The sequence below is a fragment of the Pectinophora gossypiella genome, chromosome 23 (assembly GCF_024362695.1).
Source record: "Pectinophora gossypiella chromosome 23, ilPecGoss1.1, whole genome shotgun sequence".
Classification (NCBI taxonomy): domain Eukaryota; kingdom Metazoa; phylum Arthropoda; class Insecta; order Lepidoptera; family Gelechiidae; genus Pectinophora; species Pectinophora gossypiella.
This window is the reverse complement of record NC_065426.1, coordinates 1,493,174-1,514,912: the sequence shown is the minus strand read 5'-3', so window position 1 is coordinate 1,514,912 and position 21,739 is coordinate 1,493,174. Positions and strand designations below refer to the sequence as shown.

General features: G+C 38.2%; 1 protein-coding gene across 1 annotated transcript in view; it reads left to right on the top strand.

Moving 5' to 3' along the window:
• Positions 1-1,043: 1,043 nt before the first annotated feature.
• LOC126377397 (uncharacterized) overlaps positions 1,044-21,739 on the top strand; it is a 131,024-nt gene continuing 110,328 nt past the window's right edge. Inside the window, exon 1 of the mRNA XM_050025131.1 lies at positions 1,044-1,153. The gene's annotated coding sequence lies outside the window, so the exon portion shown is untranslated. The remainder of the gene's footprint in view (positions 1,154-21,739) is intronic.

The window sequence follows — 21,739 nt, the reverse complement described above, 5'->3', positions numbered from 1 at the left end:
CATTTCCATTAGTAGGCAGAGATCTAACGGCCTCCGTGGTCCAGTGGTTTGAGCATTCGGCTCACGGTACGGAGGTCCCAAGTTCAAATCCCGGTGGGGACATATCACGAAAATCACTTTGTGATCCCTAGCTTGGTTAAGACATTACAGGCTGATCACTAAATTGTCCGAAAGTAAGATGATCCGTGCTTCGAAAGGCACGTTAAGCCGTTGGTCCCGGTTACTACTTACTGATGTAAGTAAGTAGTCGTTACATGAGCTATGTCAGGGGCCTTTGGTGCCTCAATAGTAACCTTGACACCAGGGTTGATGAGGTTGGTAATTCACCTCACAATCCACACGATAGAAGAAGATTTTATACAATGTTTTTTCGTTGGTTTCAAAGTAAGCTAGGTGAGTTGTGGATACTTAGTTCATCTGGCGATGAATGAACGATAAGCTGCAAAAGTCCAATCAGTTTCTTATAAAGTAACAAATACACTGGTTGCACTTAAGACCTCCTGGTTACATGTCGTTTCTGTAATAGACCAAAAACACCTACAAAAAAAGAAATTTTATTATTATGATAACTAATTGTTCATAATTTCACCACTGTTTACAAATTATTCGCTGGGCTCAGTGACTGTACTTTTGCTTTTTGATTGTACCTCTGAATACCTTAATTAGGATGTTGTCTTTAGCTTATATTTTGTTGGAAATCTCCCGCTGAGGATAAGAAAAAGAGATTGAAAAAAAGGTCCGTGCGCGCAAAAGCATTGAGGCATTGTATAACTTCAATTCCTACGCTCCAATTTTAAAACCATAACAGCGAAATATTATCAGAAACTTAGTTTAATCATATTACCGACCTTCAGGGGAACAAATCGCGAATTTATATTCTTTATCCTAGCGCCTGCGCGGTAACGCACCGCAGTTGCTGGTGGGGGTTAGATCGGAACGCTTTACCGTACGGGGCGAACGTTACATCGGCTTTGAAAGCATCTCTCGCGATCGTCCGTCGAAGTGTTAAAGTGAAAGTGCGTAAAAAAACAAGAAATGAAAGTGTTCTTTGTTCTTTTTTAAAACTGACAGTGTGATGTGTTTTTGTTTGTTTTTAACGGATTGCAAAGGAGTTTCAGTGCTGTGAGTGAAATGTGCTCGGAAAAGTATTAGGGTAAGTATTTTGTTCTTAAGTTTGTATTAATTATATTTTGTTGTAGACAAAATATTTACCTTAAAAAAAATAAAACATACTGTATAATTTCTACGCTTATTATAGAACTAATTTATCAGTTATTTAGATAGGTAAGGATAAAATAATTAATGTTAAAAAAGCTGTTTTAAATAAGGCGGTTTGTAAAAGTTTTAATTTAAAAAATTAACTTTTAAATAATAATGTCAATAAAAATAATAAATCAAATAAATAATATTAAATAATAAAACTTTTACGTAGCTACTCGTATTACGTAATCAGTTATCGAAACATGTTTTTGTTTAATTTACTCATTGTTATATAAACAACCTAAATTTGTTTTCGAATTCATGTTTCCACTTGCTCAACGGCAAAGGACAACGTCGTGAAACCCACGTTCTCGAGAAATGCATTTCGGAGATATGTGACCTAAACCGTATTGGACTGATTTTCCCTTTGCGGGTTGGAAGGTCAGACAGGCAGTCGCTTCTGTAAAAAGCCGGACTTGTCAAATCTTCAGGTTAGGTGAGCGGACCCTGTGAAAAACGGGATAACGCTAGGAAGATGGAGATCATAATTATTATACAACAGCATACGTTCGACTTCTGGGTACAAAGTCTCATATCTCCATTTAAACGCGGTAAGAATCCGTTATTGGTGCTAATTCCTGTAAATACCATCTAATTTTATTTTAAGTTATATCTGTCATTTTCTTATCCGCCGAAAAGGAAAGGGACAGGTAATCGACAAGCATAAAATTTATGGAACACACGTCAATTTTAAGCACAAATCTAAACCAACCGTCTAAAAATTTTACATCCGTCAATAACCCGACACAGTTAAGTAGACAGCACGTCAAACGGATTGCATACCAGCGACGTACCTTTTGATTCGCCCGGGTTATTCATTCATTTACTCATTCTTCCTAAAATTAAGAGCTGTGAATCATCCGTCCCTCCTTTCCATCCTTTTCGACGGATATGAAAATGACGGATATAACTTAAAATAAAATTAGGCGGTGTCTGCAGGAATCGGGGCCATTATGTGTTTTAATTTCTGGGTACAATTCTCACCTCCTCGATTAGATGAGAACATAACATAAGATCTTGACTATATTCCAATTTAGGGTAGGCAGAGATACATCCATCGCAAGATGAATCAGGTACCCACACCTCACCGAGGTTTCTGTTAGACAAACGTGATAGGTGAGCCGTATCGCCGTCTATAATGGTCAAGCCAACTGTGTTAGTGGTAACTGCAATTAAGATAACTCATTGGTGCAAGACCGGTACCGGGGTTCGAACCGGAGCTCCCCGTTTGAGAAGCCAGTGTACCAGAAGACCACAGCAACTCCTGACTGATTTCAACAAGTTTATCCACGTTACGTTGAACTAAAGGGTTATTATTTATAGCCAAAAATAAAGATAAAAGATACATATTATTATATGACAGTTACCGATGAAACTAAAAGGTTAAACGAATAGCGCCATCTATATTTTTTTGGGGTAGCCTGGAAAGTCATTCATTACGCGTGCTAGCAATAATACTTAATTATGGCAACACACAAACAGCCTATATAATCATTTATTTGCCATTGAGAAGAGTACAGACCAACCAAGACCAATGAGACCATTAAGATCATTTTTTTAAATCCTTACCTTGGCGTTACGAGAATAAGCCTGTAATAAAAAATAATGTTGGGCACAGGCCTACCCTCAATCACGCTGCTCCACTGCAGGTTGGCGAAGATGTTTTACTTTTTTACAATTACTATTATGTTCTTTATAATTCTCTCTCTCTTTATTTAAGAGCTGCGCTCTTGTCGGTGGAGTAATCGCCATTCCTCTCTTCATCCCGCCAAATCCTTCACCTCCTGATACGACACGACCTGCACCTTCTCTTTTATTTGTTTCATAAAAGTTCTCCTAGGTCTACCTCTTCATCTCTTCCCTTAATTTTTTCCTTCTATGATGTTTGTCATAAATAAATCGTGTCGTATCAGGTGACCAATCATATTTCCTCTACGGTTCTCTATAGTCTTCATTATGGTTCTCCTTTCTTAAACTATTTCCAGCGCGACACTTCTCTTCTTCTTCTTTTTGTTTCTTTCTTTTTAAGTTTTTATTTTTACGTTCAACAAATGGTTCTTATTCTGATTCTGATCCGATTTCGTTAGAATCTAGAGTTCTTATCTTTATGTTGTGGATATACCACCAATTCGCACTAAACGTTTAGCCTTTTCCTTTTCGATGCGAACAGCTAAGGCCTGGAACTGTCTGCCGTCGTCTGTTTTTCCAACTCGTTATAATCTGGGAGTCTTCAAGGCTAAAGCGAAAAGGCATTTGCTAGGTAAGCGTGATCTTGTCTAGAATACATCGTCACTCACCATCAGGTGAGACTGTGGTCAAATGCTTATTTAACACGTTCACTGTGTAACTGAAAATTAGATATCAACCCCTCACGTGCAATGTATTTCTGTACTGTCAGTGAAAAGTAATATAACTCGAGTTGTATCATTTTTTATTTATTTATTTGTAAATTTTTACACGTTGTGGCAAGTAAAAAAATATGCCCCACATATGGGACATGCACATGTATTGTGAGTTTCATGCCTCATATGTGGTTTATATACAGAGAACGTGTTAAAAAAATCCCTGTCAAAAAAGGCCAATAAAAGGCTTTGAAAAGCAATGGCATTGGCGTTTTCGAATAAAAAATGGGAACAAGCTCATACCTGAAATCCTTTTTAAGTGGGTAGATATATATCTATCTACCCAACCTGTGTCCACCCTTTCCTGGGTATAGGCCTCCTCTCTTTCACGCCATCCTTTTCGGTCCTGTGCAAGTCTCATCCATTGCTTTCCTGCGTACCTCTCAATGTCATCTGACCACCGGGCTGGTGGTCTGCCTCTATATCGCATACCATCCCTTGGCCACCATTGATTTTAACAATGTCCCCATCAGGAATCGATCCCGGACATCCAGTTCGCGAGCCTAACGCTCTAACCACTAGACCACGGGGGCTCGTGTATCCTTAACCATTTTTTATTTATTCTGAAAAAACAGTTAGTAGTTTTACAGCTAGTGACATAATATTATGTAATTTAATTTTTGACGTTCAAAAAGCGCTGACTATGAAAGTCAATTTTGAAAAATAAATATTTTTGATTTTGATTTGATTTGACAAAAGTCGCGGCAAGTTAAAACGTTCACCAAAAGGAGCCATAAAAGAATATGTCAAAAATAACGGTGAAAATATCAGGTTATGGCGCAAATGGATGGGCGACATCAATAAGGGTTAACCTTTGGGAATGAAGGACTTAGCATTTTTTTTTTCTCTTGTGGCCGTCAATTTTTATTAAAGTAAAAGATAAAAATTGGTATAGGTACGCCCTTGGAAGCGTATAGAGTGACATAATATAGCACACTATTCGTTGGTTCGGTTGTTTACTACTTACGCATTACTTATACCAGGGCAGATGAAGTCAGATATCGATCTCAAGATCAAAAATTGTGATCACAACCCACACGAGAAAAGTAAAAATTCATGTTTTGTTCGGCGATGAAGGAAAATATCGCGAGGAAACCTATTTGACAGAAAGAAAGAATAAATATTAACATACCTAACATATTAGAATAACATTAGCCCATCATGTTAGAGAACACAATCGCTCTGTCGGATTTTACGACATGCCCGGGAAGACAAGCAGCTGAACGTGGTCTATGCCTTTTAATTGCTCCCAGAACAGCATAGAAGAACGTAAGATGCAAAATAGACAAAAAAGTCGTTTAAATCTTCAGGTTAATCTGTGGAAATGGACTCAGCCGTTCTATTTTTTTTTTTTACTTCCATAGAAGCTAAAGAAGTATTTGATAAAACTGGTAAATAATATGCTGGGAGGTTTTCTGGCCACGTCTTTCCCTCAGCGATGCAGCTTCCGATGTGGTAATAGTTTTACAGTTACATAATACGCAATTTATTTTTTGACGTTCAAAGCGCTTTGTAAGCCAATTTTGAAGAAGAAATATTTCCGAATTTCATTTTCAATGCTTTTTCTTTTTTTTAATTTTGTTATATCGGTAAGCCTAACAGGAAACCGGCTGTGCGCGACCAAAATCTAATATTCGATGAAAAGTTTTTGTCTGCAAAGCAAGCCTACTTTTAATTAAAACGGGGCTTGTCACAGCCAACCACTGTAAAGTAGAATGTGAAACTACGTATAGATTATTTAATGAAATGTCAAAAAGCTGAAAATATTCGTTAAAGAAATGCCTACGGTAAAAGGCCCCTTTTTGGCTTGCTTTTAAAAATGTATGTATTTTTTTGCATGAACTACCGGGTTAGGTGGAAATGAAAAGCATAAAATGCGATCAGCCTTTTTTTTCGCGGGAAATTTTTGAATACCGATGGGACAATAGTGACTCATTAGGTTCCCCAATTCCCAGTAGTCTTACCAGTTGAACTACTGGGAATTCCCTTCCCAATAGACTTACTGGTAGTACCACTGGGAATTTTAACTTCCCAGTAACACAAAATTCTCAATAGTCCTACTCGTAGTACCTAGGTAAATGATAGACAACCTACATAGTAAACTTGAATCTATGACTATAATTCCTTTTCACATCATCATTTACAAGTTCAGAATGGTGTACAGTCATGAGCAATATAATGTACCCACTTTAGAACTCTGTCGCACTAACATATTTGACATTTTAATGAGACTTACAGTTCAATTTGTCAAAAAAGTTAATGTGACATGGTACCAAAGTGTAATGCTCGTGACCGTACTCATAACCCCCCCCCCCCCCCTTGATTCACAAAGATGGATGAAATCCACCAGTACTTAAACATTCCTACAGTACATACCTTGGTGGCGTATCCACGTTCCTGTCACTAACAATATGTATACATTTATACAACATATATTTATACAACATGCGAGCACATGAACGTCTGAGTTGAAGCATTCGCCGTAGCCGAAATCGGCTGGATCGCATCATCATCATCTTCATCATCATCATACATTTGTTTTGCTGCATATACAGAGTGTTAGTGACATCGTAACGAAAACTTTGAGGGATGATTTCACTACGATTTTGAGTAGATATCAAGTTGAATTTACCGTCGCAAAAGTATGAAAATGAAACAAAAACCGCGTTGGTGAGCAGTGTCGTATGGGATCGCTCAACCAACAAATTAAACACACATAACATAAGTTCACGACCAAATCCCAATTGGGGTAGTCAGATGTATCCATCGCAAGATGAACTAAGTACCGATACCTCGCCGAGCTTTCTGTAAGACAAGCAAACACACGAACAAAGCAAAAGAATAGGAAGTTAATTCGTTCACCAACATAGCTTGCTTTAACCTGAAGATAGAGTGAGTAGAAAAGTAGGAAATATCGCAAAATGCAACATAAAGTCGAGGAGTTTATTAGAGGAACCTAATCAGAGGTGTTGGGCTTAGATGGAAAATATGTCGGTACAATTTCTCGGTGAAATTGCGTGAAATGGAACGCTTTTCCCGGCTTATCTTCACGGTAGATCTTAAAGGGGTAGCTCTGGAGGAAATTACGTTGAAAGGTAATGGGGAATTTCGTTTTGCATTACTCTTTTCCTAAACTCAATCTTTTAAACTTTAGTAATATCATCATAATCCTCCCAGATGGCGCTCTGGGCCCATTTGTCCGGAAAAGTGGTTAATGTCCTCTGCGGAATATCTACGAAAATCCCGTAAAAAATAAATCCAAAGCTCTAAAATGGTATATTTAAGCAATTGGGTAGTGTCCTAGGTCAAAGATAGAACATTAAATTCTGATTTCTAAATAAAGACAGATCCAAAACATAAACTTATTTAAAATGGAAAAGCGTTTCGGACCCACGATACCCCTGGCGATACCCCTGGTGGTATCGTGGGTCTTTTAAAATCAAACGATACCCCCAATGAATAGTGTTGTGACATTAATTAATAATAGCTTTGCCATCTTTATTAAATTTATTGTCATAGCGCTGTCACTAAAGAGTTTGTATTGCGCAGTATGCCTTTACGGGTTTTTTTATGCGTTATAGTTATAAGTACATTAGTCATTTCATCATCATTGGCCTTATACATCTGTTTCAGACGATCGTCATTGCCTCGAAGAAATGCACTTTCTTTCATGGCTGTGCAAGCCAATCCTAGAGCGGCAAACTCTACCACACACTCTGCAGGAGAAGTCTCCAACTGGTGGATTGTTGTCGGTTTGATGGCGTTTCATTCTCCTGCTCGCCAGTGTGTCAAACCAGGTGTGATCATGAGTGTCGCGTCCATCGAGCACACGCTTCCTCCACAGGTCTCGATCGTCGGCGAGCTCCTCCCATGCCTCGTGGTAAATTCCAAATGAGCTCATGTCTCTAAAATTCATTAGTCATTTACATACATGAGATTAATGCATTTCCGTATTCCACACCGCAATACTACAACACTACGGTCATTTTGACAGGGGTATCGTTTAATTTTAAAAGACCCACAATACCACCAGGGGTATCGTCAGGGGTATCGTGGGTCCGAAATGTAGAAAATCAGAATAATAAGTGCTTCAAATTTTACCACGTTTTTCTATGACGTCACAATGTGCTTTTCAAACAAATTCCATAGTAATTTCTTACGAGTATTTTGACGTCCAAGTAAAGCAAATTCCATTTGCGGCAAATCTGCAATATTTTTTTTGTTTTTTTTTTTTGACGTGACTTATTGTAGATTTGCCGCAGATGGCATTAACTACTTGGCCGGATGCAAATCTGCAATAAGTCAAGTAAAAAATGAAGCAAAATTAAAAATTTAGAAAATACCCACGACGGTAAAAATCTCATCGAAAAAGAATAAAATAACTCAAAACAATTATTATGTAACGAAATATTATAATAGACTTAAAAATACTTTCTGAAAAAGATTTGATATCTCGAGAAATCGGAAATAGATATACTTAAGTACCTAAACAATGAATATGGATGTTTACAGTTTTTTCCTAACGTGTCTATTTCTCGAAGATATATTTAAATGTAGCGATAATAATTTTACCATAATACATAACCGAAGAATATCCGTCGAGATTTGAATACAGTGTGAATACAACATTATTGACATATACATACTTCATTTTCCACTTCTTAGAGTTTTTCTTAGTATATTTACTATTATAATGTATTCTATATATTTATATTTTCCTTCTTATTCTGTTGTGTGTCTTTGTATAGTTTAGTTTTTTCTTTATAGTATGGTTATTGGTTAAGCATTATTAGGTTAATAATATGTCTTATATTATATTGAGTATATAATTATTATATAAAGTGTATTTGTATAAATATTATCTGCAGTTATTAAATTAACCGTTGTAGTAACCGTCCCGCATCCAAGTCTTCTTTTATGGCTGATTCCTGGTAGTGGTTGCCTGGAAGATATTGCCTCAGCGCAATAAGGCCGCCCGTTTGTATTGTTGCTAAAGTACTATAACATCAAAACTCGCACGTGTAGGGAAAATAAAGCTAAGAAATAAAATGTTTGTACTAAAATAAAGCATTTTGGTCTGCTTTCAGATTTTTATAACCGTTGATTTTTATATAACGGTTGTTTTTGTCGTTATAGACTTTAATTTAGTTACAGGGACTGTAACCTGTAACCTGAGAGAGGGCAGCAGTAACTGTCAGTACTATTCAGAGGCGGAAGATAGGAGTCCTAGTACAGCTTTGAAATAGACTACTCAGCGGGCTTAGCACCGTAAGCGTGCGACTCTTTCTCGCCTCGACATACGTCACCCTTCACTCTCTCACGGTACTACACAGAAAGAGACAGATGATCTCTGTCGCAAGAAAGAGTCGCTTGCTTACGGTGCTAAGCCCTCTGGGCGCCATTCTACTCGCGTCAGACACTGCGAAGCGGAAGGAAAGAGGGAAATCACTGCCCTATTTTTCCCTAAAATTTAGCATGGAGAATGCTACACCGACAAGAGCGTGGCTCTTAAATTAGTGATGATGACCTAATATGAAGTTGGATGCTAAAATGACTGGCGGCGTGTAAACTGATTATAAACTAATCCGATTCATTTGCAAATGTTTGACGAGTTGAAAAGTAGGTCAGAACGTTGGAGCGTGAAATTATTAGTTGGTTATAAAATTTATTGTTTTTGACTCAGTTATGTTATAGAGACGCTTTTGCTTTAACTTTCATCATCAGCCCATTAACGTCCCCACTGCTGGGGCACGGGCCTTCCCTATGGATGGATAGGGAGATCGGGCCTTAAACCATCACGCGGGCCCGGCTTTTTTTACAGAAGCAACTGCCTGTCTGACCTTCCAACCCGCGAAGGGAAAACCAGCTTAATACATAGTCAGTTACCTGCGAAACGCATTTCTCAGGTGCAATTTACAATAAATTCTAAAGTAACGTTGTGCTAATATTAGAAAAAAAGAAAGAAAGAAAGAAACATTTTATTATTTAGGACACCACAGACACGGATAACATATATATACATTGGTGCTAATTCCTGTAAATACCATCTAATTTTATTTTAAGTTATATCTGTCATTTTCTTATCCGCCGAAAAGGAAAAGGACGGGTAATCGACAAGCATAAAATTTATGGAACACACGTCAATTTTAAGCACAAATCTAAACCAACCGTCTAAAAATTTTACATCAGTCAATAACCCGACACATTCATTTACTCATTCTTCCTAAAATTAAGAGCTGTGAATCATCCGTCCCTTTCCTTTTCGACGGATATGAAAATGACGGATATAACGTAAAATAAAATTAGGCGGTGTCTCCAGGAATCGGGGCCATTATAATGACATCACATCAGAAGTCAACGCACACACGAAATATTTTCTATATAGAAACATGGAAAACGAACACAGAAACGTATTAGTTGTCATTATACACTAGACAACGATAAAATCATGATATAAGAAGACCAGGTACGCTCAAACCTGACAGCTAGCATTTCAAGGTTAGCCCAGCTGACGTCATCGGACCCTGCGTTGCCATTTCGTAAAAAATAAATTACCAACGTCCAATGTTTTTAATTTACTTTGCAAATAAATTTTGTACTTTTAATAAAATATTTACGTACAGTTTTAATGATTTTTGTATAAGTGACAAATATTAGTAATTAAATACATCAGTCAGTAATTCACTTAATTTTCAATGATAAAATTCGCGTCCTTTGAATGGTGGAGATACCAATTGAATGGTAACCCTTACGTCATCGATAGATTGAGCATACCTGGTCTTCTTATACCATGGATACAGCTTTAGTCTATTTCTGCGATGAAAAAATAACAAATTACAAAGAATAAACTGCTACTATTCCGTTCCGACGCCCGAATACGTTCAATTTGCCAGAAAAAGGGGCAAATAGGCACACAGCAACATTTGCGGCACATTTGGAATTAATTGTTTCGTATACATCACAATGGTTTCTCTCCCCAAAGGGAAGTCTTTGTTTTACCATGAGAAACAATTTTCCTGTTTTTTAAACGGTTTATTTTTGTTTGAAGAGGAGATATTTGGTGGTTTTGCCGAGTTCATTAAAATGTTATGTAAGGATTGCGACTCGAACGTGGTTACAATGTCTTTTAACACGTTCCGGGACAGAAAGAAAAGAGGTGACGTGGTAAGAGGCCGCCTTGGAAATCGTGTTTGATTTCATATTATGACACAAAGTCATAGCTAAGTACATTTTGTTTTCGCTGTGTACAATTATAGAAGTAGAAGCCAGTCTAAAATGATCGAAAATCAATCTCATTTTACTTTTCGACATATTTTCGTTTTTTATGTGTGAATTAAGGAACATTAAGTATGCGCGTGATCCGCATGAACGCGCGTGGATGCATTTTCTGTGTGTTAGACTGTACGTGTTTTCTATACAAACGGAGATACTTACAAGCAACGGAAGAACACGCATCCACGCGCATAGAATAAGAGAAAATACTACGTATAGAACTATTTATAGAATATATTGTAGCCTCTGAGTTGCAAACGATTACGAAAAACAACAGTAACAGTCTTCTTCTATCATGTGGGTTGTGAGGTGAATTACCAACCTCATCATCCCTGGTGTCAGGGTTATTATTGAGCCGCCAAAGGCCCCTGACCTGGCTCATGTAACGACTACTTACTTACATCAGTAAGTAGTAACCGGGACCAACGGCTTAACGTGCCTTCCGAAGCACGGATCATGTTACTTTTGGACAATCAGGTGATCAGCCTGTAATATCCTAACCAACTAGGGATCATAAAGTGATTTTTGTGATATGTCCCCACCGGGATTCGAACCCGGGATCTCCGGATCGTGAGCCCAACGCTCAACCACTGGACCACGGAGGTCGTTAAGTGACAGTGATAAAAATGTACACGATTGATCATTTCAATATTACTTATGTCAAATCCTTTAGGAGTGTTTGTCACTTAAATGGTTTTTGTTTTTTATACCATTCACCTGTGCTTAGGGAAACTCGCAAAGAGAAAATTTAATACGGAATAAATCTTTCTCGCATTCTGATTTTTCTTTATGGTTGTCACTTTTTATTCGAATTGTTTTTGTTTTTGATGGAAATAATGAGCCGTATGGTCTTCGTTAATATAATTATAATCTTTTTTTTTCCTAATTTTCCGTTCATACATTGACAACGTTCGCCGCAGCGAACATGTATTTTCCTGAAATCTGAAAGGTACAAATTTTTTTTTAAACAATTTTTTACTGGCTCCTAAACATGGGTTGTTTATAATAAATATATAAACCTGTATTTAAAATTATATTATCATTATACTAGAACTTTTTTTCTGCCGAATAAAGGATTAATGAGTCTATGGCAATGGCCCATCATTAATAGGTTTATACAACAGTCCCGAGAAAAACCATTCTTAACACTTTCACTGTGTATGAACCACATATGGGGCAATAAAGTAACTCATACGTGCATGGCCCATATGTGGGGCACATTTTTTTTCTGATATAGTGTGTCTGTGTTCATAAATTCCAATGTGTTTACCGAAAAATAGCATTGCACGTAACGGGTTGAGATCTTATTTTCACTTACAGTGAACGTGTTAAAATCATTTCCTGTCAAACAGAGAAGCCATAAAGAAGGATTACCACAATATGCGGAGATGCCTTTTGCGTAGAAAGTACATAATATTGCCAGAAAAGTAATAAAAACCCCCTACCATTATATTATTACATACGAAAGGCATAAACAACGGGAAAACCCAATATATTTCCATCGTCATATTGATTGAAGGGAATGCTCTCCTGTCGGGCCGATACGGCCCATAACAGTTGTTATACCCTAGTGTTGATAGATGTAATTGTTATTGGATTGCTGTTATTTGTCCAATCACCCTACTGCGTATTTTTATTCTCGTAATAACTGTTCCGCAACGGAAAATTCTGCTGCCATTTTTAGGCGTGAAATATTATACATAGCCATTACTACAGACATGAATTCAGCTGCCTGAACTTTATTATTTTTATACAAACAACGTATAGAGGGTGTAAAAACATCGTAACGAATACTGAGGGGGATGATTCAGACCATGATTCTGAGTTAATATCAAGTAGAATTTTCCGTCGTAAAATTAATGTTTCTTTTTTACTTTGTTTAATTTATTTTCAATTCTATACTTTTGCGATGGAAAATTCCAATTGATATTAACTCAGAATAATGAGCTGAATCATTATACTTGTACGGGGTGTAAGTGACGTCGTAACGAATAGGGGGATGGTTCAGACCATGATTCTGAGTTGACATCAAGTGGAATTTCTTGTCGCAAAATTCATGATTATTTTTTATTTTTTAAAATTATTGTCAGTTGCATACTTTGTCAGTTGCAGGAGAACTAAAGTCACCGACATAGCTCAGAGAATCGCTAAGCTGAAGTGGCAGTGGGCAGGACACATGGCGAGGAGAACCGATGGCCGCTGAGGCGGAAGGGTTCTGGAGTGGCGGCCGCGTGTCGGACGACCCTCAGTGGGTAGGCCCGCTACAAGGTGGACCGACGATCTGGTGAAGGTCGCGGGAAGCCGCTGGATGCGGGCAGCGCAGGACCGATCGTCGTGGAGATCCTTGGGGGAGGCCTATGCCCAGCAGTGGGCGTCGTACGGCTGATGATGATGCATACTTTTGAGACGGAAAATTCCACTTGATATCAACTTCGATTCCCAGCGACTAAGCTAGGTTTACCTCCCCCCTCCACCCCTCGGTTTTACTTTAGTCTTCAATCGTATGGGCGTGAGACGTCGTGTAGTAACTACGTAGATAAAGCTAGAGTAAAGTTACCTCAATATGACCCAAGGGATATATTATCTTGCCAAACTACTATTATTATTGAAACGAAATGTCTCTTCGAGTCTACGAAATTGTTATTGGACAGGGAATTGCGTAAGTCGAAACAATTATGTCAAGTCGATAGTCGAATTAAGGCGGAAATATTAATACCTTACGTCCCATTATTGGTATAAATTTCGATGTGGTTTACACTTATAGCTTATTTTAATAAAGAGATATATCAGTTACCTATTTTAGATAGCGGAAATGTGAAAGGAGGCCGCAGTGATGCTCTATAGAAATGTCGAACTTAATAAATATTTATTTATTCATTTATTTAACAGTTTACACAAAACAGAATATAAAAACAATTGGACTAACACAATAGAAAGTAAATTAAAACAAAATCAAATTAAATATATTAATTCCTTTTTATTATTTAATTTTGAGGTCTTCTGACAGACAAACGGACAGACTCAAAAACAAAAACAAAATGCTGCTTAGCAACAAGGCCGCCAGATCGTACTGTATCTATCATCCATTTGTATAAATTTGTTTTGTATGTTGTGTGCAATAAAGTACATATATTTGATTTGATTTTGATTTTAATTTGAAAAACGGTTAGCTGTACTAATCGAAAGCCGTCTCTGTACGTAAACAGAAAAGTAGGTACTTTAAATCCATTCCGTTTGAACATCGAATTTTGCCCCACTCGAGATGTTTCTGGTTTTAAATTATATAAAAAACTACCCTTATAAAAGAAAGAAGAACACTGAAATCGGACCTGTTCCTGGGAAATAAGCAGTTAGAAAGTCCGGCTTCTTTGATGCAATTGGAACAGGAGTTCGTATTTCAGCTCAGACTCTAAACAACTTAATGCGAATTTGCCATAAAATTCATGACTTAATATTACATCTTCTTCTTATCGTGTGGGTTGTCATCCACCCTGGTGTCAGGGTTATTACTGAGCCACCAAAGGCTCCTGACATGGCTCATGTAACGACTACATACTTACATCAGTAAGTAGTTACCGGGACCAACGGCTTAACGTGCCTTCCGAACACGAAACGATACACATAACATACACGTACATTACTTGATCTCCATAACAGCCTCCGTGGTCTAGTGGTTAGAGCGACAGGCTCACGATCTGGAGGTCCGGGTTCGATGCCCGATGAAGACGTGGTCAAAATCACTTTGTGAGACTTTCCTTTGTTGGGTAAGGCTTTTCAGGCTTGAATCACCTGTTTATGTACATAATCTCACGTGTTTTACACACACATTTGTGTGTACACACATAATTATCACCTCCCCAGCATTATCCCGTTTTTCACAGGGTCCGCTTACCTAACCTGAAAATTTGACAGGTCCGATTCTTTATAGAAGCGACTGCCTATCTGAACTTCCAACCCGCGGGAAAACCGGCCCAATACAAGTTATGTCACATACCTCCGATCCATTTCTCGGGAATGTGGGTTTCCTCACGATGTTTTCCTTCACCGCTGACCACGTGATAATCATTTATGATCCAAACTTGAATTCGGAAACAAATTCGACAATCATTGGTTTAGGCATGTGCTGGATTCGAACCTGCGACGTCAAAGTGAGAGGCAAGCGTTCTAGCAACTGGGCTACCACGGGTCTTATATGTCTCTACCACGGGCCCCAAAAAATCCGACCCTGTGACGAAGCCGCCGGACGAACGTGCGCCCGGCGATCCTAAGAGCATTTACTCAGTCAATAGTGCCAATAATAAATATATTCTTCCCGAACGCCGCCTGTTTCTGTCAATATTATTGCTATCTTTGGAATACGAAGTGGTCAATAGGGCGGAACGAGAATTTCCGGCATTCCATTCTGTAAGTTCAATACAATATACAGACTTACTTACATAAAGATATCAGAAATCAGAAATCATTTATTCGCTTAGGATAGGTAGGTACAAAGTCACATTATGGTATAAAGCAGTGTTATATCATCTCTATCCTGCTAATTATTATTAGCATGCAAATGTCAGAAATTCAAAAATTCTCTAATACTATAAAAACTATTAGTAATAAGCCATTCGCGTAATTTAAAAGTCATAACTTTAGTGGGTCCGTTTTTAAATTTATCAGGTATCTTATTGTATAGTTTTATGCACATGTTATGAGGGCTTTCTAAACAAAGTGTAGTTTTTGGACAGTAGGCAGACACCAATAAATTCCAATTACTACGATCGTGATACACGACTTCCACATCTTCCAATCTCATCACAGACTTCATGCAAGCTCGCTGGTGTAAAAACGTCTTGATCTGCCCCTTTTTTTTAAAAAAAACTTGTATAATTTGATGGCTGTATGTGCGCCTAGGCCTTCCTATTCTATCATCTACCACTAACGCCTACCCTAACCGTTGGTCCCGGTTACTATTTACTGATGTACTTAAATAAGTAATCGTTACATGAGCCATGTCAGGGGCCTTTTGGTTAGGGGGCTGTTAGTTAGGTAGTGTCAAGTCAACCCTGGTTGATGAGGCTGGTATTCCACCTCACAACCTCAACACCTACCCTTCGAAGCACGGACTCATCTTTCTTTTCCGGACAATCAGATCATTCAAGCGTGCGAAATCCTCAACAAAGGACAGGCTCACAAAGTGACCTCGACAATGTCCCCATCGGGAATCGAACCCGAACCTCGAAACACACACCAGACACTCCATAAAAAAAAATCTCATTCTAAACGCGTAAGTACGAGGGAGACAGCACTCCCACTTACTTCGTAGTGGCTTACGCCCACTTAGACTAAAGTGAGACGCAGAGGGGGTGAGGTAAATGTAACTTGACGCGCGAAACGAATTGGTGCGAGGCGGAGAGTGTCCGTACTCTATCATCATGGGGCGGAGAGTGTCCGTACTATCATCATCATCGTCAATTTAAGAGCCACGCTCTTGTCGATGTAGCATTAATGCTACTTTTTAGGGAAAAATAGGGCAGTGGTTTCCCTCTTACCTTCCGCCCCGCAGTACTCTGTCTGACGCAAGTGCGATGACGCCCAGAGTAGTTTATTACAAAGCCATTCTAGGACTCCTACCCTCCGCCTCTGGATAGTACTGACAGGTACTGCCCTCTGTCAGGTTCCAGGTTACAGTCCCTGTGACTTGCCCCTACCTTGTCCGTTCTATACGTAGTAGTATTCGTTATTCTATGCAGATTGTGAGCCGAATGCACTAACCATTAGACCACGTAGGCGGTTGTATGAATAGGATTCCGAAACTTATCCAATTCACCGATCAAAGTACACTTAAAGGTACAATTTATTCGGACAGTCCGACCCCGTACAGTCCGAATTGAAATTGTGAAAAACGAAAAACCGGCTTACCGGACAAAAAGCTACCGGTCATCCGGGTATCGGTCCAACCCGTATCAATCACGTGGAAACAACAATTGCTATGATTTATCACTATATTGACCTGATTTTTATCCGGCTTTTTACAGAACGGTTTGCTAACGACAATGTGAAGTAGGTAACAATAACATGACATGAACTCACGACCGTAATAGTGAAATAAGTACGCCTAAAGGAAAGGACAGAGCCTTGAGTGGTTAGAATAACTTGCAGCTTTAGTGACTTACAGTAGATTGATCGCGGGATGAAGGACGTAATATAGGATCCCGACGACCCGATTACTCTAGCCATAGAGGCAGCCAATCAGCTCGCGACACCAAACACTTCAGGACCCCGATACCGACCCCGCCGACGTGGTCGACGATTTCCCTCAATCAGCGCTTATCGCTATCGACTCACTAGGGTCTATTAATACTTTTAAAAATTTTTCCTCTCAGACGACACCCTGAGCCGAGGTTCGCGCCCAACTGGGCACCCTCGGGCATGTTGTCTTTAACGTTGTACCGGGTGAGAGCCTTTATCGCTCCCCATTTGTCCGGCCAAGTAGTTAATGCCATCTGCGGCAAATCTAGAATAAGTCACGTCAAAAAAAAAGTTAAAGCAAACACAACCCTTTTTTCGGTTCGCCGCAACCGTTTGAAAATAGAACTGAAACTGCCTCAGGAACTGGCAACAGAATTGCTAAACATTGAGCATCTAAATTAAAGAGACAGACGACCATAAAAAAAATACAACACAAAACCTCATTTGTTTCCGTTACCAAGCAATAATAACTCGAAAACGATTCTCAGCATATTAATACGAAAAAACAAACTCGTAGTATCATAAAATTAAATGAAAGGCGAGCGTTTTTATTACAAAAACGTAATAATCCCCCAATATTTCAAGCTATCCTAACTTTATGAAGATATTATAAGAAAAATACATCATAAAAAAGGTCAGAAGTAAGTAATTTTGGGCATGCCCAACGATTAACCCTTTCATTTATTTTTATGAGAAAGCTTCGGAGCTCTTCTGATGTTTGGGCCCAATATTTTTGAGCCCCAAATTATTTTGAACGTCGCCCCTGTTTTCTGATATCAAATTTTGATGTTCTCTTGTTTTATATAGGAATTTCAAATTTGTAGAGGGATTTTAGGAATTTATTAAATTCTGCTTAAATATTCAATTTTGTAATTTTAGAAAAAGCCGAGAGGAACGTAATATTTTAAAGGGAAATTAAAATGTTAGTGTTTTTCCAATAAATTTAATTCCATAATTTTGCGACGGAAAGTTTCACGTGATATTAACTTAAAATTTGAGCTGAACTATCTCCCTCGGTATTTAGTACGGTATCACTAACACCTATACCTCTACAAAGCCAACTTACAATTACAATACATAAGTATAATACATTATTGAGTACAAATATAACACGTAACATAAATAAAACAATAAGTAGGCAACCTATTTGCCAAAATAGCAATTAATTGCAGGCAACCTATGTGTACATAAACTGCCAGTTTATGTACACATAGCAGTGACACCAACAGCAGTGGGACGTATATAGGCTATATGTACCCTACAGTGATATTTTAGGGTTTCATACCAAAATGGTAAAATGTGACCTCATAGTTGCTTCTTCTTCTTATCGTGTGGGTTACGAGGTGAATTACCAACATCATCAACCCTGGTGTCAGGGTTATCATTGAGCCGCCAAAGGCCCCTGACATCGCCCATGTAGCGATTACATACTTACATTAGTAAGTAGTAACCGGGACCGACAGCTTAACGTGCTTTCCGAAGCACGGATCATCTTACTGTCGGACAATCATGTGATCAGCCTGTAATGTCCTAACCAAACTAGGGATCACAAATTAATTTTTGTGAAATGTCCCCTCCGGGATTCGAACCCGGGGCCTTTGGATCGTGAGACCAACGCTCAAACCACTGGACATATCACAAAAATTACATTGTGATCCCTAGCTTGGTTAGGACATTACAGGCCGATCACATGATTGTCCGACAGTAAGATGATCCGTGCTTCGGAAGGCATGTTAAGCTGTTGATCCCGGTTACTACTTACTGTTGTAAGTACGTAGTCGTTATATAAGTAATGTCAGGGGCCTTTGGCGGCTCAATAGTAACCCTGACACCAGGGTTGATGAGGTTGGTAATTCACCTCACAACCCACACGATAGAAGAAGAAGTTTATGTATGTATGAATGAATACTCTGGACATTTATTGGCCCACTTGATCTCACTGCAGTGCAAAGGCCTACTCCATACTTTCAAACACGTCCCGACTTAACCGAGCAATATAAAATATTTAAGAAAACTCTCCTCAAAATTTTGCATCAAAAAATAACCCCTGTAATTTTGCATGATGAAAAATTATTCCTACGCCGAAATATTCCCTAACTGAAGTAGCAGGTCGAAAAAATCGTCCGATTTGCGCGTAAACGAAGGCAAATGGGTCGAGCGCGGAATGAAACGGTTCATCAGAAGGGTTACGTAGCAACTTTAGGGCTGTTTGCAGGGTAGCCAGGGCTCGAGAGATTTATGGACTTTTACTTTCAATGTTTTCACTTGTTCCATGCTTTTGAATGCTTTCTTATAGCTAGGGAATGCGATCCCGGATTGGAAATAGCATTCCCGCTAGATCCCGAAATTTTCGGGATCTCGTTAAGTTAATAAAAATGTAAACTTAGGATGGCTGAAAACAAGAACTGCTAGTTTGTGATAGTGAGGTTAACTAAAACAAAAAATTTTTTAAAGTAAACAATAACCTTTATTCTTCAATATTATTTACTAAATAATTAAGTTTTTTTGGATAAACAGTAGGACCAATCGTCGTGGAGATCCTTGCGGGAGGCCTATGCCCAGCAGTGGGCGTCGTACAGCTGATGATGATGGATAAACAGTAAAGTCAAAACTAAAAGTAAAACGCAAAGACATTCGCCCAATCCTATCAATCTCGAACGGGGGATCTCGTCATTTTATGTTTCGGGATTGATCCCGAAAACTTAGACGAGATCTCGCGAGTTTGGGGTTGCATCCCCTACTCATAATATAGTAGTTTCAATTTCATCATCATCATTGGCCTTTACATCTTTATCAGATGATTCAAACAGTTTCAATTTATGTCTTGGCAAAAAACCTATGTCAAGATATTTTTGATTATGTAAACTTTTAGAGGCGAGCTACTTTAAGTTTTTTTTTTTCATAAAAACATAGACATCGCGTAATATTATTATACTACTTAAATAATAATAAATTAATAATGAATTATTTAATAATGAATTTTCAAATTATACCAAGTACTTAAAATTTTAAATAACAGTTTCAACAAAACTTTTTTTTTTTAATTTCAAGATAACATAGATCCAATTGGTTAGTGACATAGAATAAAACTTAAAAGATAATATTAGTAGCGTAGGTGGTAGAAAAAACATCATCATTTTTATTTTCTGTACAACGATAACTCCTTCCTAGAGTCATGACAGATGGTACACACTACAGAAAAACTATTTTATCTACGTCTATCGTGTGGGGTGTGAGTTGAATGACCAATTTCAGCCACCTTCAGGTTTCCGGCCAAGTAGTTAATGCCATCTGCGGCAAATCTACAATAAGTCACGTCAAAAAGCATCCTTCAGGGATTATTGAGCTTGTTCAAAAAATTTTACCCATAACCCATTTCAATGAAAAAATAAAATTAGAAATGGCGTGTCATAAAAACCTTGAGTATTTTTTTCAAATACTTAGACTCATGGTCACCCTACTTGTGGGTTTACAGAGCGTTTTTACTTCAACACACACCGACACCCTTGTTACGCGTGTGACGTGTTTAACACGTTAATTAGTATAATGCATGGAAAAATTAAGCTTCCTGTAACACGTCCTGTTTTTGTTCGCGCTTAATTTGAGGATGAATTTTCATTTTAAAATTTACACTTACATAGGTATACTTACGAACGGAAGGCGATTGGGGCAACCACCGTTCTACACGCCCTATCTATGGAGTACTCAAGGCGATTACTCCACCGATAAGAGCGCAGGTCTTAAATAGAGAGAGATATACATATATAGGTATACTTATGACTGTAATGCCTTATGGGGGGGGGGGGGGGGGGAGAATGGACAGCGTGATGACAAGTAGCCAGCACACGGCTCCTTCAATAGTCCAGTGTGTTATCACTACATAGTATCAAACATCACCAGTCGTACGACGCCCACTGCGTATAAAACAAAGTCGCTTTTTCTGTCCCTATATCCCTATGTACGCTTAAATCTTTAAAACTGCGCAACAGATTTTTATGCGGTTTTTTTAATAGATATACTGATTCTAGAGGAAGGTTTACATGTATAATAAAATCCATTAAATAGTGGAGAAATTCTGTTATTTTTGAGGGTTTTAATGTGATGTCGTAAATAATTCCATTTTTTTTTTTGCATTGCACCCGCGAGAAGCCAGGGCGGGTCGCTAGTCAAATATAAGCACATTTTTTTTTAAACATCATAAATAAGATAAACTTTATTAAGCAATAAAGTTAATATATCTTTGACTTACGAAACTACCCAATTACTAATGATCCAAACATAAACCGCAAAATAATTGATAGCCCATGCTGTGATATCTGTGACCCCACATTTAGTATCAAGCGTTTTTCCAACTGGGCTTACACGGCTCATAGCCCAAAATACACAATACTTACTAAAAATATACCTATAAGAAATATGGGCAAATGAAATGGAGGGATCAATCAATCATAATCCATCTTAGGATTTCAACACGTTGCCACTTTTACACGAGAGTGTTAGAAAAATGCGTAGTAACAGAGTTCTCCACTATATAAATGTACACATATATAAACTCACGACTTTATCCCAAT